Source organism: Pteropus alecto, unplaced genomic scaffold, assembly GCF_000325575.1.
Source record: "Pteropus alecto unplaced genomic scaffold, ASM32557v1 scaffold152, whole genome shotgun sequence".
Lineage (NCBI taxonomy): Eukaryota > Metazoa > Chordata > Mammalia > Chiroptera > Pteropodidae > Pteropus > Pteropus alecto.
Genome location: NW_006432227.1, coordinates 11,334,842 through 11,354,552, shown reverse-complemented (window position 1 = coordinate 11,354,552; position 19,711 = coordinate 11,334,842). Strand labels below are relative to the sequence as shown.

The 19,711-nt window shown below is 40.5% G+C and overlaps 1 protein-coding gene and 1 non-coding gene across 2 annotated transcripts in view; one reads left to right on the top strand and one right to left on the bottom strand.

Annotated features, from left to right (window-relative positions):
* The window catches only part of FBXL7 (F-box and leucine rich repeat protein 7), a 339,122-nt gene that overhangs the window by 36,722 nt on the left and 282,689 nt on the right, over positions 1–19,711 (top strand). The window lies entirely within an intron of this gene.
* LOC112475882 lies at positions 15,404–15,522 on the bottom strand. Its single transcript, XR_003044909.1, has one exon. It is a non-coding gene; the product is annotated as a 5S ribosomal RNA (ribosomal RNA).

Sequence of the window (19,711 nt, the reverse complement as noted above, 5' to 3'; positions counted from 1 at the left end):
AGTGAAGAATGCTCTCAGTCCAGTCTGCCTGTGTTCATACCCGACCGAGTGACCTTGGCCGCTTTGCTTAAGGGCTCTCTGCCTCAGTCTCCTCACCTACAAAATGGGTATAAGAATTGTGCCTACCCTGTAGGAGGGTTTTGATCACTAATACATGGGGGACTCATAGCATATGGAATAATTTCTGGGACATGGGAGGAGTTTGACAAATGTTAGCCGTTAGCTCATAGAATGCTCACAGTTATCATCTTGGCCTCTTTATAAAGACGAGAAAATTATGTGTTGGAGAAGGGAAATGAGAAGCTGGCAAAGAAGATGTAGAAGGAGTATTCAGCCCAAGCTCAGCCAGAGACTCAAGCTTGCGCCCTAAAGCACCCCAGTGCAGTAAAGCACAGTAGACAGACCCAATCCTGCCTGCTGCCTGCCTTCGCGAGTCCCTAGAGCTGAGGATGGCTTTCGTGGGTGAGCACTGCAGCTGAATTGACAATAGGAAACACTACCTTCAAACCCAAATGAAGGGAAACGTTACCCCTCCCTTTCCCTCCCCCAAACAATTCCAGCCTCTCATCGGTAGACCTGTATTCCACAAACTGTGGCGCTCAATTATTATTTAATTGTATTTTACATTTCATGAATCAAAGATGTGGAGATGTGTTTTCGTTCTCATCTTATGTGTATCTACATAATAACCTTGATTTTTGACAGTAGGCCTCTAAAGCCTAAAAGACTCTTCCCTCTCTGTCCCTTTCCAGAAAACATTTACTTGAGCCGCCTTCATCACTCTGTTACTGCCTCCCATTTCTGGCGGTCCCTGTGGGAGAAAGTTTTGAAAACCAGAGACCTGATCATTACAAATCGGGTGCAGGTGACAGACGCTGAGCAGCCAAGGAGGTGGGGAAAGATGCTCCCAGAAGTGGTCGCAGTGCTGCTTCATCCGAAGTAGCTACAGAGATTCTGGCAGGAACCTGGGCCCAGCAGGAGGTCCTGTGCCAAGGCCTAGGAGGGTATGTTTCCGAGGATCTCTTTTGTTAGGGAACGTTGGCTAAATTTGTCAGAATAAGAACATTCTCCAAGATTACACTTTTCTTTCCACCTCTCAAGGGTGCTCTAAATAAAAAGTGTCCTCGAAAGATGTAAGCCTAGAAGCTTGGCAGGACTTTTCAAAAGCAACTTTAAGTATTTTTATTTTCCCTTGAAGGAGGCTTGGAAAACTCATTTTCACCACTAAGCTGTAGGGAGATAGCTGGTGTCTGGAATAAAAATCATGTAACAAATGGCTTCTGGGACGTGTTTAATGGGGCCTGGTAGCCGAGATGCTGTGATCGGTGACAAGGAGCCCATGGCGATTTTGATTTTGCCAAACAGTAAAAGACCAAAGTGATGGAATTTTGGAGAGCGCTGCTGAGACCTGAGAGGAACCGTGGAGATGTTCGTCCTCTCTCGTTTCGCAAATGCCGACATGGGCCCTCTTGAATCAGCTCTGCCCCAAGCTGGTGAGAGGCCCAGAGGGAGACCCTCGGCTTCTTGCAAACTTCCTTATTTACTTTGCCATCAAACTGCTCTGACGCTTTTTGTTTCTGAAATTTGTTTAACATTTGAAATAAGTTCAGGCCTCTTTGTGGTGATCCACATTCTCCTGAACTCTTTACTGAAAATGACTCACCCTCCATCCTGGGGAGGGCCCGCGGGTAATGAGATTGCCATCACCTTACACGCCACCTGGATCCTGACTCAAGAGATGCTCACCCGGCCGCAAGCTCGCCCACCCATTCCTGACCTCCACTTTCGAGCAGCTGAAGCAATTCAAGACTCGACTTACACAGTAGCACACGAGCAAATGTTAAAATTTAAATCTGGGCTTTTGGCCATGCAAAACAGGGTGGGAGTTATTATTTTCTGCCAATTTTAAGTAAAATGAACATCCACTGTTTTTGGATGGGGCAAATGAGGCAGAAAACCTCTTACCAGGACGCCCCCGCCTTTCATCCCTAGATGTTTGCGTTGTGCTCAGCACTGCCACAGAATTGTCACCTTATGTCATGACAAGGACTTGATTAGACAAAACACCACCGGTGCGGGCCTTGGCCCATTATTAGTTGTGTTCATTTGCATGCCCCTTGCTTTCAAGAACATGTACTTGACCCAGGAGCATCTAGGTTGCTATGGAGCCTATTTTCTTTAGCTGTTGGCTTCACCATTCGAATAGTTTCTCTTTCAAGGCAGAAAGCCTCTGTGTTGCAAGCTTCTCTCTACAAGTGCATTATTTTCGAATAATTATCCAACTGGTAGTAACCTTGGGGCTCTGTCCTGCATGCGTTATATGGGATATCATCCAGAGCAAGAATTCTACTCTTTTGAACTTAGAAGGGATTTTAACAAACTCAAGAATAAGCTATTGCCCCAAGTAGCTGATGATTGCCCAGCCTCACGGGGTCCAGTAGTAGCAGAGTGTCTTATTCTAATGATACTCCTGGCTTTGCAACCTACTGAGCATTACTCAGTATTGGTAAAATAATTTTAACTTATTTCTTTTGATATGGGATAAATCATTAGCAATTTCAAAAGAACGCATGAAGGAGTTTTCTAAAGAAATTCATTTAATGCTCATTTATTGTTTTTCTGGATTTGAAAGTAGTTTTGTTTTTTGTGTGCGTTTATGTGTCTGAATACAGTTCTTTTGACCTCTGCTTCTGTCATAGCCTGGCACTAAGAGAAGCTAGAAAATCAGTTTCATTCCTGGCTCACACCTACAATGGACATCCTTGTTTCTTTGGTTCCAAAGAGTCTCATCTCTTCCTGTTTCTTTAGTATTCATGTCATCCTCGTATCATGGATACCTATTTTGTGGTATGCGTTAATTTTGGAGGAATTTATAGACATAAAATAACTCATCCGAATTTTAAAAGGGAAGAAGGGGTTGTTACTTTCCTCTGCTGAAAGCCTTCCACTTGTCATATGACATGTGAATTGTCTAGTTTGATGCTCCCAGAATCGGTGCCATTCTTCAGGGCACAGTGAAATAAATTATTCAGCTTAATTCCATTCGCCATCATGTTATGTGATGAATGCCACTGGCCACTTCCTTTGGTCCTGGTGAAAATACTTTCAGCCTTGGTCCACGACCCAGCCGTCTCCTGGTCTTGCGGTGGCCCCCCTCACCTGGGGCCCATTCCCCTCTATCCCAGTCACTCCCCACTAGCCACCCTCCAGGCCCTCTCCTCTCCTCACACCATCATCTGTCCCTTGGCAAACTCACCTGCGCCCGTGTCTTCTATTAAGACGACAGACTGGTCCCATTGACTCACAAAGTTGGATCTCTGGTCTAGACTGTCCCACCAGTTTCTACAGGCACATACTCAGTAGCCTACTACGATGAGACGTCCATCTCATCTGAACCATTTTAAAGACATCTCTACTCAATACATCCTAAATCACACTTGTGAGTTTTGCCTCTGTGTCTGGTCCTCTGCCTTGGACCACTGAAGCAGCCTCCTGCCTGATCCGCCTTTATCCACTCCTGCTTCCTCCAATACTTTCTCCACATAGTGGTCAGTGTTATATTTTTACAGGCAGATCTGACCATAACCTCTTTTTGTTTAAAAGTAGTTGTTGATCTTAGATTAAGTGTCTTAGAATAAAGATCCAAATATATTCATCATGGCCACGGAGCCCTTGGCATTTTGACCTGCCCTCTGGTCCAGCTCATCCCATGTCACGGTTTCCCTTCACCCCATTGTACCACTCTCCCCCTTTTCTCTTCTCAGCCATCACATTTATCATACTCCTTCTCTCCTAGGAGTCTTTGCACATGATGCTCTCTCTTCGCCAAGAATGCTTTTTCCTTCCCTCTTCATCTTGTTAATCTCTACTTAGTTTCCTTCTCAGGCTTTTTCTTAAGTCAGCCCCTTGTCAATATGTTATTAAGTCTTGTACTTCTTCAGTTGTAATACCCCAGGGAGAGATATGTCCTGGAATTTCTAATGTTACGTTGTTTCCCCCACTACCTATCTAATGCTTGGCAAATGGTAGACACTGAATAAATATTTATTGAACAGATAAATGAATCCCCATTTTACAGGTGAGGAAACCGAAGTTTAAAGAGGTTTGTTGAAAACTTACTTCACTTTCTTAGACATTGTTTAGTTGTAAGTAGCAAAGTTCCTCCTAAATTACCCAAAGCAAAGCGGGAAAAGGGTAATTGTACAGAATACAAGGGTGGGATGGAACCAAGAAGAGAAATCTGGGAGCGAGCAGGAGGATGATGCAGCGCATCTCTGCCTGTCCTTCCCCTCCGCCCCTTGTCCTTGGGCTCTTTGTCTTCCTCAGTGTGTGGGATTCTCATCCTCGCTTCTCTCTGTTCATCTTCACTGTTCTGCTTGGTTGAAATGGCCAGAAAGCCACCATTATCATCCACATTCAAGGTCTGAGGTCACTGAACGACTGACTCAGGGAAAAATATGGGAAAGTCATGTTTCAGTTAGGTTCCTGGGGGAGAGATCAGATTGACTTGGGCCTTGCCTCTGGGTCATTTCTGCCCATTGAGTGTCCACCCTAGACCCAGTCCATATCCACTCTGCTCTGGTTGGGCCAGAGCCACTTGGTTCCCGTCCTGAGCACAGATTGGCAGAGGTGGTAGGTGGGGGTGAGCAAGCACCCCAAAACGTCCTCCATCCTAAAATGGCAGATTTGAAATGAGAACTCGGTGGTCTTTGTATCCTGCTTCCCGACGTGTTCCCCTGCCTTAAGCAGATCCCTGTCTAATTCATTTGTAAACTCTGAAATCCTCAGTAAAATGTGTGCTTCGATATAAAACAGTCATATCTACCAATTGTGAGTGCCCCATATCTCCCAGGCATCTTAAATGCATTTAAATGCTTTCTCCCATGAAACTTTGTAACAGCTCAATGAGGGGGAGGTACGGTTTTTATACTTCTTTTGTTGGATGTGAAAACTGAGAACGAGAGAAGTTAGGTCATTTGATGAAAAGTGTGGCACTCTAAATCTTGTGCTTACAGAGGGAATCTGACACACTGCTCTTTCAGAGTGTGGGTACTTGCTGTGTGGTCTGCAGCCAGGCAGCATCAGCCCCATCCAGAGCTTGTCTGAAATGCAGAACCTCAGGCTCCATCCCAGAAGGCATGGATCAGGGTGGGCACATCCTGAAATTCCTAGCTGGTCTATGTGTATATTTAGGGGGAAAAGCACTGGTTTCAAATCCCTAGGATCCAATTCTAATTTTGTTCTGAGTCTGGCTCACCGTGGAAAGTGGGTGACATCACATGCTCCCCCGTTCACTCACCTGTAGAATGGTGACAATGAGGGTATGTGAACAAATACATGTGAAAATGTCTGCTGCCAAGTGGGAATTGTTAAAAGGTGAGATAAATCAATAATGTACTTTTAGTGGAAAAAAAAAAAAATCCAGAGTCCCACTGTGAAATATGTAATCCTCAGTGAAAATAAATATTGTTTGCTTTTTTCCTCCAGATTATATATGACTCAAAATGATTGGGCAGGGTGGGCATTTCCGAAATAATTTTCCTCATGGTCTTGCTTTTAAGGGTGTCTTCCCTCCGTTCATCCAGATTCAGTGTGTAATCAACAAACTTTTTACCAAGTTGTCTTAAACACACAAATACACACACACATATACACACCACACAATATCCAGTTAAAGCAGAAAAAACAAATTTTCACTTCTGCTAAATAGGATCTGCCCCCCCTCCCCCCATGTTTCTTAGAAATTAGAGGCCTATGTTGTGGGCTTAGCTGGACAGCCAAAAGATGACTATCTAACAGTGGGACCACGTAAGAAGCAGAAGTCAAAGCTGGCAGCTCTGTGACAGTTAAGGTACCTTCACCCACAAGGGGCGGTCTTAACTCGCAGTCTTCATCGCACACAGGCTGATGTGGGACTCACCAGGCCACCTGAGTTGGGCCGTTGCCGAGACTGGTTTAGCAGCCCAGTGATGGCTTGGATGAGGCTCAGGGCTATCTGTGACATTCTCAGCCTTGTCCCATAGACACAGTGGCTGTCACACAATTGTGTTCAAGAGACAGAACCAGGAGAGAAAATGTCTTCTTATGCCCTTTTTTTTCCTCTGGAAAAAAATATCTTTCCCAGAACCCTGCCTTCCCCCTCTCATTCCAGTCCATTGGTCAGAGCTGGTCACAGCCCCAAGACAAGAGCTCTCTACTGGTGCTTGAGCAGTACTGGGGTTGGTTAGCAGAGGAGGCCAGATGGACAGACTCACAGCAGTACCCAAGGAAGGAGAGATGCCATTTTTCTTGATATAAAAGTAAAGCATACTCTCTACGTGTATCAGTCAGGGTTCTCCAGAGAAACAGAACCAATAAGAGATGTATATATATATATAATATATGGGAACTTTCATGATATATATTTTACCAAAATTTAAAAAAATATAAATTACACATATATATAAAATTATGTATTTTATACATCTATAATTTTTAAAATGAACAAGGAAAAGAAAAGAAAGAGGAAAAGAAAAGGGAAGAAATGCATCGGGGACTGTCCTGACGACCTCATTAACAGCATCAGTTGCGGGTTGCAGGACTTCAGCGGCTCCCTTCAGGAGCCAGAAGAGGTTGGACTGGTTTTTCCTTTGCTTTCCAAGACAATAAATCTTCACTTCCCTTCAGAAAGCAGACCATGGATTCTGGCTCATGCCCTGTTATTTATTGCTGCCAGGCCAAAGGGAGCCTGCCAATGGAATCACACAGGTGCCAGGCTGGGTTTGACTCTCAATGGTATATGTGGTTTCTAAGTACCCAGTTCTCCAGGCCCAAAGGAATGAAAATGGAAATAGCCATTGCCTGCATCTGAATTCCAAAAATAAACCCGAGGCTCCTCAGTAACCTGGAGCCATTCATCAGTATTCAATCAATGGCACCTCCTTGTAGGTGAAGCCAGGAGTGAGGAATTACACCCACGTTGAATGTTGTCCAAGACCGATGCATTTTGTAGAGAACTATTTTCTCCCTTCTATGACATTGAGGTTGCTTTTTCACTCTTTTGAGTCTCAGACATAAATCAAGTGCGTGTAAGTAGGAAAGCATCCACAGTTATGGCATTTAGAATGGTAGGTTAGACCTGAAGCTGGGCTAGCTGGATTCAGGTCCTGGGTCCTCTATGCAGGATTCCCGTGGATTGTTACCGGAAGTGAATTAGTTAATGCAGGTAAAGGACTTAGGATAGCGCCTGGCAAATAGTACTCCATTGATGTGAGCCATTATTAATAGTAGTTGTAGTAGTGGTATGTCTGTTTGTTTGGACATTATATAAGAAGCAAGTTGTGTTTAGGGAAGGAGAATACATAGGAAGATAAAACAGAAGATGGAAGTTGAGAACCCATTAGGAAGACATGAATGGTTGTCAAGAGAAGACACATGTCTGAATCAGTTGAATCTACCTACCTATTGCCATTTAGTTTAATCTAAGGTGAGATAGTGTAAGAATGATGGGTCATGTATCGATAATACAACCACCTGAAGACTACAGAGTCATGGAGCTGACAGTGAACGATGTCATCTATCTATGTATATATAGATGTGCACGTGTGTATCTACGTGTGTTTCTTAAAAGGTCCCTGGATATGTAGTCTAACTTCTTTAATTTAGAAATGAAAAAATGGCATCACAGAACTCAAGTGACTTGCCCTAAGTAATATTCGCTAAAATCAATCCAGGAATCTCTTGTAGAAGATCCTTTTCATTATTCTATGAGATAGTTTTCTATATATCCTGTGAGCAAGAGACATAGAGTTATTTTGCCAAGTTCCTAATTGGTCAAAATATACTTAGTGTTTGATGAAGCAAAATATCAGTCAAAGAGAAAAAAGAAAGGAAGACGAGTAGAGTTAGGGCAAAGATTGGAAAGGTTTGCCACATGTATATTACTCCCTCGACATCAAAACACGTGGAGGCGTGAATGGTTGCTATTTAAATCAATGGCAAGAATTAGAACTGATGATCAGCATTCAGCAGTGAGCATTGCTTTTGTTCTTCGCGTGAGAACCAACTGCTCGTCCCCTCTTGCGACTTCATGCAGAACCCATCACCAGTCGCTTTCATTGTCTAAGGGTATCTCTGGCACCCACACGTACGGTATGACCGTCATGTACATGTCTTAACACTGACACTGGCTTGTAAGCTCACTGGAGACAGCTTACAGATATTACAGGTAACATCCTGTGTACCTGGCAGATATCTGTGCAATGCTGCTACTCAGGAATAGTTTCTAAATGAATAATGAGTGAACATGAAGTAGAAGAAATTAGTTCACGCAGCTGAGGCAGCCGATTCTTAATAGCACCTACCAAATGACCTTATTAATACCTAATTAAACGTTTCCTCTGGTTCTTGCTTCAGCTTTCCAAATTCTGCTTAAGCTGAGTGATATTTCTACTTTAAAATATTAACCATCATTTAAAATGCTTATCTTGATAATCGATAGTAGCCAATGAACTATAGATTAAAAAATACGTAAATCAAGTGACCGTTGGAGACCAACTCCCTCAACCACTGTAGAGGAAAGCATTTAGAATTACCAATGGTTCTAGTCTGACCAGCCAGCCACCTGGGCTCCCCATAGCTCATGCTTGCTCTTCTGCCTAAGACCTCCTTCCCTCTGGAATTTATATCTTGTCAAGTTCAACTTTCTTACCAGATAGTAGGCTACTTAAATGACTTGATGTTTTTATATTAATTATGAAATTCATAAGCATGTTTACTACACACACACAGCCTGGGAAATAATAAGACACTGCAAACGCACAGCCCAATTAAGCGATGTTAGTAGCCCATTCAAGTCCTCTCTGTGCCCTCTGCAATGCCATCGTCCCCTCCAGGTCGTCTACATCCTGATTTTATGTTTATCACACCTCTGTTATTCTCTTTACAGTTTTTCTACTGTAAATGGTACATATCTTAATACTAATTTTGCATGTCTGGAAGGTAATGCGAATGGAACGTATTGTGTGTATTCTTTGATAGGTTGCTTTTTTTTCAATCTGATTAAAGTCAGGATTGCCGAGGTTGAAGCCTGTAACTATATAGTTATTTCATTTGTACTGTTTTTAGCAATTTCTTGCCTGTTTGTCTTCTTTCCTCCCTCCCTCTCTCCCTCCCCCCCGCCCCGCCTTCCACATATATTTATTTAATTCTTTCCATGTGCCACATACAGTTCTAGGCTCCATGGACAGACACAGCAGTAAATAAAACACAATCAAAATCCTTGTCCTTGTGGAGCTTAAGTTCCAGGTGAAGACGCAGATGCTAAACAAAATAAATTGTTATACTCTTCGTAATGAGGTGTTATTCATAATAATCATTGTGCAGAAAAGTAAGGCATGAAAGCGGTTAGGGAGCCTGGCATTCAGGGATGATTTTCAGCATTAAAAAGGAGGATGGTTAGGGAAAATAGCACAACTTATTTACCTAGTCTCCTGCTGATGACATTGGTTATTTCATTTTGAGGCCATTATGGACAGTGCTTTATGTGTCTTCGGCTGCAGCGGGTACAGAGGTATCTCCCAGGTATAGATTCCTAGGGATGGGACTGCTGGGTTTTCTAAAAATGCCAAGTGTTTTTTTTTTTTTTTTACTGAGAATGGTTTATTCGACTTTGCTTCTTCAGTACCTAGCGTAGTGCATGGCACAGAGTTGGGGTAATATTTACTTGACCAAGTAGAACTTCATCGTAGAAAAGAGAACAACAGAGGCGGGGCCTGGACACATATTTCATTGTATTAATTGTGCTCTGCTGTTTATGCACCAGGCCCTGTGTGGGAAGCAGAAACCAGCCTCTCATTTATTTTCTGTGCCAAACTATTCTTAGGGAATGCCTTCTGACCTTTGCTGAGTTCGTGTTGGCCGTGACAACGGGAGTTGCTAAAGGCTCTTTAACAATAAAGGAACACTGTAAGGAGATTCTAGCTGTTTATTGCAAGGATTTCTCACTCTCCTATTGGAAACAACCCTCGAAGAAGCCAAGTTTTATTTATAGGATGTCATCCCCCCTTTCCTTTACGCTCTTGGCTTCTGGAGCTTGCCTGAAGAGAGTGTGCTCCAGTTTCCCGTACGGAATCAGAAGTCTCCACTTGAACTTGCCCCTTCGAACATTCCTGACTGGCTGATGTTTTGGCAAGCAGAATGTTGCACTTTAAAAATTGATCCTTCCTTGCTTGTGGAAAATGAATCTAAGGTACTCAGGGAATTATTTGAGCTTGGGAAAGCTCGATGCATCATAAAATGAAGTTCTGGGCTAAAATTCTCTTGAAATATGACAAGTCCCAGCGTTGTGCCTTTACTTTCTATATATTTAAAAGTGGGTGGTTATATCCTGTCGTTCTGTGTATGAGTGTCTCATCATGTTTTAAAATGTCCATCTCAACATCGCAAATATATAAATTCTTAGGAAGCCCTTTTAGAGGGAGCCATGGAAACCTTTCGTCCTGGTTAGCATGCTTAACAGATGAATTGTAAGTGTTTTTTTGTTTGTTTGTTTGTTTTTGTTTGTTTTTGCAATTCTCATTCTTTCTGATATATATTGAATCGCTTATTTACCGACTAACTTGTCTTTTTTAAAACTTGGGATAAAGTAGTCTAACTACCAAAACGTTCTTGGCAAATGTGTCATGAGATTCCAGCGTTATTTCCCTCTTTTCTCCATTATACAAAAAGGTTACAATGTGCATTTTTTGTCATAGGAATGCAAAACAACAGAACAGTTTTTTTTTTTTTTTTGCCATTTTGGTATAAACAATCATTCTTAAATTCTGGGTCTAGCTTTTTAAAATACTTTTCAGCCTCAGTCTAGTAGGTAAGACAATTATGACGTCAAGAATACCTGAGTGTGCATGTATGCATGTATACACCCGATATATTCAGTGAACCTCACTCTAGGATTTTTCAAAGAAGATCCTAAACGTAATTGCCAGAGTTCATGAGATGTATTGAATAAATAAATAATAGATGCATAACACTCTCAATATCTGTTATAGCAAGAAATGAAAACAATGAAAACAAAGAAGCCCTGAACTATAGTTCAGTAAAGAAAATATGTCTTCTTTACAGCTCAGCTGTTCTGTGAGCAAGCCATCATGTCACTTTAGTCTTGTAGAAAGGTTATGAGACTAAAGCCACCGAAGTCCATTTGGCCAGATTTGTATGCGTGAAATCACTATTTGGTGTGTAATATGCCTGAAAGACATTCAGATGTTTTAAGGTTTGCTCTTTTTGGCTCCTGGAGTAGTGATTTGCAGCACTGATATTAAAAGGCCTGGTAACAGTTACATGGTCTTTGTAAAAAAAAAAAAAAAAAGAAATGTGAACATTTTAAGTCTCTTCACACATAAGAAAAATGCTATGTTGTATTTGTGTATGGCTTTTTTTTTTTTTTTGAAATAAAGATAAAATTTCGAAAAGTGAATAAAACTAAGCATTTATGGATGTGTCCAGTATGCAGCTACTAAAAAGAACAGTAATAAAAATAATAAATGTTCCTACTTTAGAGAGAAAAAAGGCATATGACCTTTCCCATTAAAGTGATTGGCTGCTGGCTGCATTTCCCTCTCTTTCTGATATGATTTTTCCATGCCATAAAACAGTGATTAGCTTGTGCTTAAGAAAAGTTTGTCAAGTTTCCATGATGGAAATATATATTGAAACCTAGGCTGTTTCTAACATGATACCATGTTTTTACAGTAAAAATTTGAAGCTGAGGAAAGATAATATTCGAATGAAAGGAAAGCTTCATCTTTATTCTGTGAAATTAGCTTAGTCCATGGTTATAAGTATTTGTAAAAGGAAAAGAATGAAAAATGTGGTCTTTGTTAGCGACTCTCCATGTTGTATTGTGTTAGTCAGGGTTCTCCAGAGAAACAGAACCAATAGGGTGTATATATGTATGTATGTATGTATGTATGTATGTATGTGTGTGTGTGTGTGTGTGTGTGTGTGTGTGTGTTTACAGTTTACCCCTGACCGACACAGTTTGAACTGTTTGTGTCCATATATACATTGATTTATTTCAGTAAGTACCTGTACTGTTTTTGATCTGTGGTTGGGAGTCTGAGGATACAGACAGCTGACTGTATGTATTGATCTTCTCCATTTTATATGGAGGGCTTAAGCATCCACAGAGTTTTGATCTATGTAGCGGGGTCCTGAAACCAATCCCCCATGGATACTGAGGAACAATGTAAGTTTTAGAGTCAAAAGTTATATGTGAATTTTTGACTGTGTGGTAGTTTGGTGCCTTTAACCCCCTGCATTGTCCAAGAGTCAACTGTATGTGTATCTATATTTCTGTCTATTTATCTGCACATGATGAATATGGAGGCTGATAAGTCCAAGAGAAACAGAACCAGTAGGATACTCGGAGGATATTTTCCAAGACCCCCAGTGGATGCCTGAAACCGTGGATAGTACTTTTTTTTTTTTCCTACACATATATACCTATGATAAAGTTTAATTCATAAATGAGGCATAGTAAGAGATTAACAATAATAACTACTAATAAAATAGAATTATAACAATATACTATAACAAGAGTTTGTGAGTGTAGTCTGTCTCTAATAACTGATTTAGTAACCTGAATGGCTACTAAGTGACCAATGCGTGGGCAGCATATTCAGGGTGGATACACTGGACAAAGGGATGCTCATATCCCATGCGTGACAGACCGGGATGACACGAAATTTTATCACAATGCTCAGAATGGCTCATGATTTAAAACTTATGAATTGTTTATTTATGGAATTTTCTATTTAATATTTTGGGATTGTGGTTGACCGCTGGTAACTGATACCATGGAAAGTAACACCACAGATCAGGGAGAACTATTGTGTGTGTATGTGTGTATATATATATATATACACAAATATATACATATATGTGTATGTGTATGTATTTTGTACGTATTATACTATATATACGTATACAGAGGGGAATTGACTCACATGGTTATGGAGGCTGACAGATTCAAAGACCTGCAGTGGGCAAGCTGGAGACCCAAGGGAGCCAATGGTATAGTTCCAGTGAATCCCAGCAGGCTCAAGATCCAGAAAGAGCTGATGTTTCAGTTCAAGTCCAAAAGCGGGAAACAACGGAAGTCCCAGCTCAAGGCAGCTGGATAGGAGGAGTTCTCTTTTATTTGCAGGAACAGTCTTTTTGTTCTGTTCTGGCCTTCAACTGATTGGACAAGGCCCATCCACATTAGAGAAGGTGGTCTGCTTTATTCAGTCTATTGATTCAAATGTTAATTTCATCCAAAATACTCTCACAGACATATCCAGAATAGTGTTTGACCCAATATCTGGACATCCTATGACTCAGTCAAATTGACACTTAAGAGTAACCACATTTCGAAAAAGGTTGTTTTTAATAGAAAGAGAAAAACCGAAAAGATGGAGACTTAAGCCCTTTACAGGAATCTGTCTTCGAAAATACACATCTCTTTCATGTCCTAGATTGAAAATAGAGTGAACATGGAGTAAAATGCTTCAGGATGTGGATATTTTTATGTTTTAGCAATAGAAGAGAGTGGGGTCCAGTTCACAACTAATATTATGAGAGGGTTTGGATGGGAATAAGACTCAAATTGAGCAGGTTTCCCAGATCCTGTGCTCCAGTACCTTTTTAAAAAAACTTGAGCATAATAAAAATGACCAACCTGCATTTCAATTATAAGCGCAGTTGGCAAAAGAGCACTGGCTTCTCTTGTTTTATTTAGGCAGGCCAGTTTTGGAATACCAAACAATAGTTGAGTAATTGTCCCCAAGGATGTCCATAAAGCATTTCATTCAGTTTGGCGAACTGAAGTAACTACCACATGCACAGCACTGAGCTAGATGTGGTTATATGAGACGTGATTCAGAGCAAACACTCAGGGAGAAAAGGGACCTTGGCTTTCTAAATGTGAATATGAATTTGGGACCTACACACTAGTTCCAACCCCATAAGCCCCATGTTTTGTATAAGAAGTAAGTTTTTGAAAAATGCATTTAATCTCAAATGAATAGATATTACAAGTATTTTTAAAAAAGCAAATGGCTACTTTTTTTGCAGTTCTAGAAACAGAGTCAAATGGCAAGGACTTTTTAATATTGGTGTCCTACAGTATTTCCTGCCTTTGATGACTGGGCTGTAGTGACTTGCCTTTCTCCCGGAAACTTGCAAATCGCTTTGGCAATAAATGTTGTATTTAAACATGTAGAAAGGTTGTCAGAGAAGATGTATTGCAGAACCACTTTCTCCCTCAAGTTAGACATTGAGTCACACGGCCACAGTGCTCATGAGTGATGTGCATTTACTGCTGATGTGTTTCGTGTGGTATCGCCATGCTTGCAACGATTTTAACTCTGTTGCACCGCGAGACCACCGGCACACTCAATTTTAACTACTTTTGAAGCTCATCAGCATCACTTTTTGGAACTTCTTTTTTTCTTTTTTCTTTTAACGCTATTTTAAGAGCAGTTTCAGGTCACAGCAAAACTAAGAGGATGGTTCTGAGAGATCCCATATATCCTGCGCCCCGACACGAGCACAGCCTCCCCCATTGTCATCGTCCCCCACCTGAGAGGGACGTTTGTTACAATTGATGAGCCCACGTCGGCACATCATTACCCAGAGTTCACAGCTTACATTAGGTTCGCTCTTTGTGTTATATATTCTGTGGGTTTGGGAAAATGTATAATGGCGTGTATCCATAATTACAGTATCATCCAGAGTAGTTTCACTGCCCTAAATGTCCTCTGTCCTCTGTCTATTCATCCCACCCTGTGCCCTAACTTTGGGGACTCTTTTTCCTATGGATAATTAATGACCGCCATACTTTTAGATTTTTTACTTAGTTCATACATTTTATCAATACAAAATAGAAAAAAAAAACACTTGTATTTTTCTCCCAAACTGTAGAGTATTTGAAAAGTTTAATATTCTACTGTACAGTTTGGAAGGAAAAAATAACCCCCTTTTTGGTGTTGCTAAAACGTGTGAACTAAGTAGAAATATAACTGGACTGGAAAGAAAGTTAGTGGGTACTGAATGAAATCTTTTCATCTCACACATCAGGAAACAGAGGCCAGGAAAAAAATAGGTGGTTTGCCCAAGTATAAATGAAATATGTCTAAAAATATCTTTTGGTCTATTGGAAAAAAAATCCCAAAGGTTTATTTTTCTTCCCAATAAAACTATATTAATTGAATTAAATTAATTAGGAAATGTGCCTGCATCATAGATCAGCATTCAGTGGCTGTTACTTGTGGATCTGGATGATTTTTTTTTTTTTTAGGCGAGGCAACCCTTGGTTGACCTCACAGATTGCAAGGACCTTGTCAGCTTACAATCCCCTATTTTTTTTAATTTTTATTTTTTATGCCTACAGCACCTGGTCTTCCTAGGTGGTCTCCCATGCAAGTACTAACCAGGCCCGACCCTGCTTAGCTTCCGAGATCACACGGGATCGGGCTTGTTCAGGGTAGCATGACCGTAGACTGAATGATCTTCATTGAGGCCCCTTTCTCCTTTTCTTAAGCCTGTCTCTTTCTTGTCAGTAGAGTTGTGATATTCTGCTAAAAACAGAGTGTGCAGATACAAGATAAAGGAATTGACCAGGATCTGCGCCTGTTCAGCCCTGCTCAAGGTCATGGATGGTCCACTTTTTGTTCCAGGCAGTCCCCGTGTGCTTTCCACCTTTCAAAAAACTGTCTTCTAGTGTCAGATTTCAGGGTATGTGTTTTCTGCAGTTCTGCTTGCTCGTCAGGTGAGATTTGGGAGACCAGTTGTCCCTCATCTGATTGTAACTACATGGGCTGGTTTCTTTGAAGCTTCTGGTTTATAGCTGTGCCTTAATTTTTATGAAATAAAGCTTTAAAATGTCATTTTTTTACCAGCTAAACATCTGTTTTCCACAGGCAGATTCAAGTCCCAAAATGGAATTGAATCATAAAACCTAACCAAGAGTTTGACTCTGCCACTTAAATCAATGGCGCTTTAAAGTTTTTCTTTTTTTCTTTTCAAACAATGCCTTTTAACTAGTAAAATAGAAGCTGTGATAAATGCCCTAGCTTGGCCATCATTTTTTTAAAAATGTTATACTAGTGGCAATCTAAGTGACTTTGGGAATTTTTCAAGACCTCTTAACCTTGACCCATCAAGTAAGTAAGTAGTCATTGGAAAATGAACAGGTGTAGGATGCCAGAGGATTAAGTTGTTTGCTTTAAAACAGGGAGGTAGGAATAGGGCTAGAGAAAATGATTGGAATCGAATGGCTGTTCCCTTCTACAGTTATGTAAATAGTTTATAACAATAAAATGATTTGACCAAGAAATAGACTTTTTTCAGAGGAAGATTTTTCCTTTTTTTTCTTATCACCAGTTAGATACATATGAGGTGGTTGTGTGGCATGGTTGGGCAGATGACATTTGGGTGAAGTCTCTGTGAGTGGGTGTGGGATCACTCTGGAGCCACCTCGGAAACTCTGAATCTTTTAGGCGAGGCACCCTCTGTCACTTGTAGATCTATGTCTTCTGATCATTAATGCTTTCTCCCATTGCCATAGGGTTTAGCAGTGCAGTGATGAAGTCAAGGGCCTTCACAGGCCAAGCATATAAGATGGATGAGTAGATCATCTGGAGTGGAGTGGTTCTGACTCTGGCCCTCATCTCCTGTAAGTGCCCCCATCTCCCACTCTGTTACTAGCACAGAGAATTAGCCTAGAATTGCCAGTAATTTCCAGGTTCCAATTTTCCAAGAGATTCAAGAAATCTGTATTTTTATATGAAAAACCCAACTTACAAAATGTAAAAAGAACTTTAATATTTATTTTAAAAAACACCAAGTGGGCCAAACCAAAAATGTCTGTGACTCACTAGCTTGTGACCTTGGGTGTCAGGGCTCCTCAGTCCATCCAAATGTTTTTAACATTTACTATTGGAGTAAATTTGACACGGTAATTTAATCTTTCTGAGGCTTAGTTTTTACTTTTTAAAGTTGAAATAATAAGCTTGCTTTTGAAAATCATGAGAATAAAATCAGAAAGGGCAAATGGAAACACTTTATAATTGCAAAGTCTTTCAGTGGCTTTAGAAGTTACATACAAGGACGAAATACACAGTGACCCCAACTTGTGCCAACTATTTCACAGCTGTATTCCACTAAGCCAAAAGGTGAACCAGCCCCCAATGGGCAGGACTAACGAGCTCTCTGAAATAGCAAACAGAGGCTAGTAGCCAGCACATCTGTTTATTAAGTGTCGTTTTTGATTTTGAAGAAGATTGGTCTAGGTTGTCGTCAGCCAACTTCAGGAGAGATGCGTCCTTCGAGTATGGGAATTTGGGGTGATGGCTGCAGTTCTGGGCTTTGATGGGGTGGCAGTGGGCCCCTGTCATGCTGGCCGTATATTGTGAACATTAACTCAGAAAGCACATGGCTTAAAGAAAGGGTATAGAGTGCTGACATGGAGGCTGGAAACCGGAAACCTACTATTCCCTTCATTTCCAAGGCCCCTCGATCCAGCCCCAGCCCCGGTGTACTGTAGATCCTATTTTCTACATTTCTACCTTTAGGGAAGACTCTTGATTTGTTTTAAACCAAGTGTATCGACATAAACAGAATTTTTTTGTTAGGGAGGTATCAGGAAGGGATGCAGAGAATGTGCCTCACTACGGGTCCTTAAGAAATCTCGGCAGATCCAAAATTCACCAGACACAATTGAGCATTTCCGCTTCCCCTGCTGTCTTTGGCGGTACTTGGGCACACCTCTGCCATTTCACTTTTTTTGTTTATAGCAGATGTTTGTCTTCTATAAATAGCTCAGATATTATTTATTTTTCATTTTAAGGCCCTGTGAGCAATACAGCCACTCGATAAATGTTTGCCCCATTGCACAGAATGACTCTGAACTCTCCATGTCTTCAAGTCTCTGAAGGATGTATAGTGTTTACAAAAGGAGACACATTCTCAATTATTTTAGGTAGAGAGGAGAAATAAGGGGTAACAAGGAACCTCACAGCGGGAAGATTCAAGGATGATTTCTCAGTCTTGCCCATATGGTGCTCAACGAGCTCAAAAGAAGAAAAAGATTCCCTCTCCCCTTTTATAAAAAAAAAAAATCAGAATGAATTGGTAGTTTTAGTCTGCTTGGTATAAAGAGAGAAGAGGGCAGTATAATGGTTTTTTTTGTTGGTGGTGGTTGCTTTTTTGTTGTTGTTGTTTTTTTGTTTTTTTTTTTTTTAGTGATGGCTGAAGGGAAAATTCTATAGTGGAATTCAGTCCATACTGTCCAGGAGGGCAGCATTACTGGTCCACTCTGGAATTTTCCTTGTTTCCCCCAGAAACAAGATGGTCTTGTATAAGCAGTGGCTTCTGCCAACATAGCTTCCGACGTTGGAGGATGACCTGTTCACCTCATCGGATGCCCTGATTCAACCTGTCGGCACTGGTATATGAATTCGGTGGCCCCGCATCTCTGTAGTTCGTGAATTTAAGCTCATCCATTTAAATTGATGGTTTATTACGTGTCCTTGATTTACACTAACATAAATGTAGATGAGCATTAGCAAACATTTGTACCACTTCCCTCAACTCCCCCACCAAAGAAAAATAATGGAGCTGGATACTTTAGAGTGATTTTGACATAAAATTGATATAGAGAAATGAGTGTTATCTTTACATTCGATACTTTCCTGAGACAGAACGAAGCCCATAATTTCTTGTAGGAAACTCTTTAAGACCTCTGAATACAATTCATTTTCTCAGAAATTATTTGATAGCTTTTTATTGTCTATGCCTGTCTTTACTATTGTTTCAAAAATATTGCAAATATTTGGCAACTCTTGTAGGTGTAATAACTCTATAATAACATATATCTTTTTCAATTCAGAAACATTTTATGAATGTATAAACTTTGCTATCTCCAGAATGGTTTATTATATAACAGCTTTGGCTTAAAAAATAAACTTTAATGCCTCCAGTGTAAAAGTGCAAATGGATAAAATATGATTTAACAACAGAAGTACTTACTGAGCAGGAACTTACCAGGTTCCATAGAATAATTCAGGCTCAACCTAATATTCTCCAGCATAAAGAGAAGAGAGTTTTCAGGATGAAATAAATGTAAATCTTAGTAGCCTTTGGATAGGTCCTTTATTATTTTATGAAGAAATGTACTGTGATGTAGTAGATACTGTGTTAATATTTTTAGACTATTAAAATTAGATTAAGACTAAAAATAGCCTATGAAAGATTGAAGTAAGCCAGTAAGTTCATTACTTATGCATGTACCGTTCATTTCTACATGAAGAAAGTTTTGTTTGCCCTAAGGTAAAGTTTCACTCTATGTTGGTGTTTAATATTTAATGCTGGGGAGAACGAGAGGGAGGGTCTGACTGTGGGGGTACTTGGAAGCCTGCACTAATTATTGCACTTGGGCTTTCAGCTGGAATGTTCTGGTAGCAGTCAACCTCAGGTCATTTGCTTTAAATAAAATCCTAGGGCTTTTTGGTGTGGGAATTGGAATGGTGCAAAGTAAAAAACAGAAGACAACATAAAAATGAAATAAATGGATTGGGATCAGTATGGGTACTAAACTAGTTGCTTTTATTTCTTAGTGATCGAGGTGAGAGATCTTTGCAGTCATCTTTGATTCTTCCCTTCCCTTTTAAATTTAGCACATCTACATTAG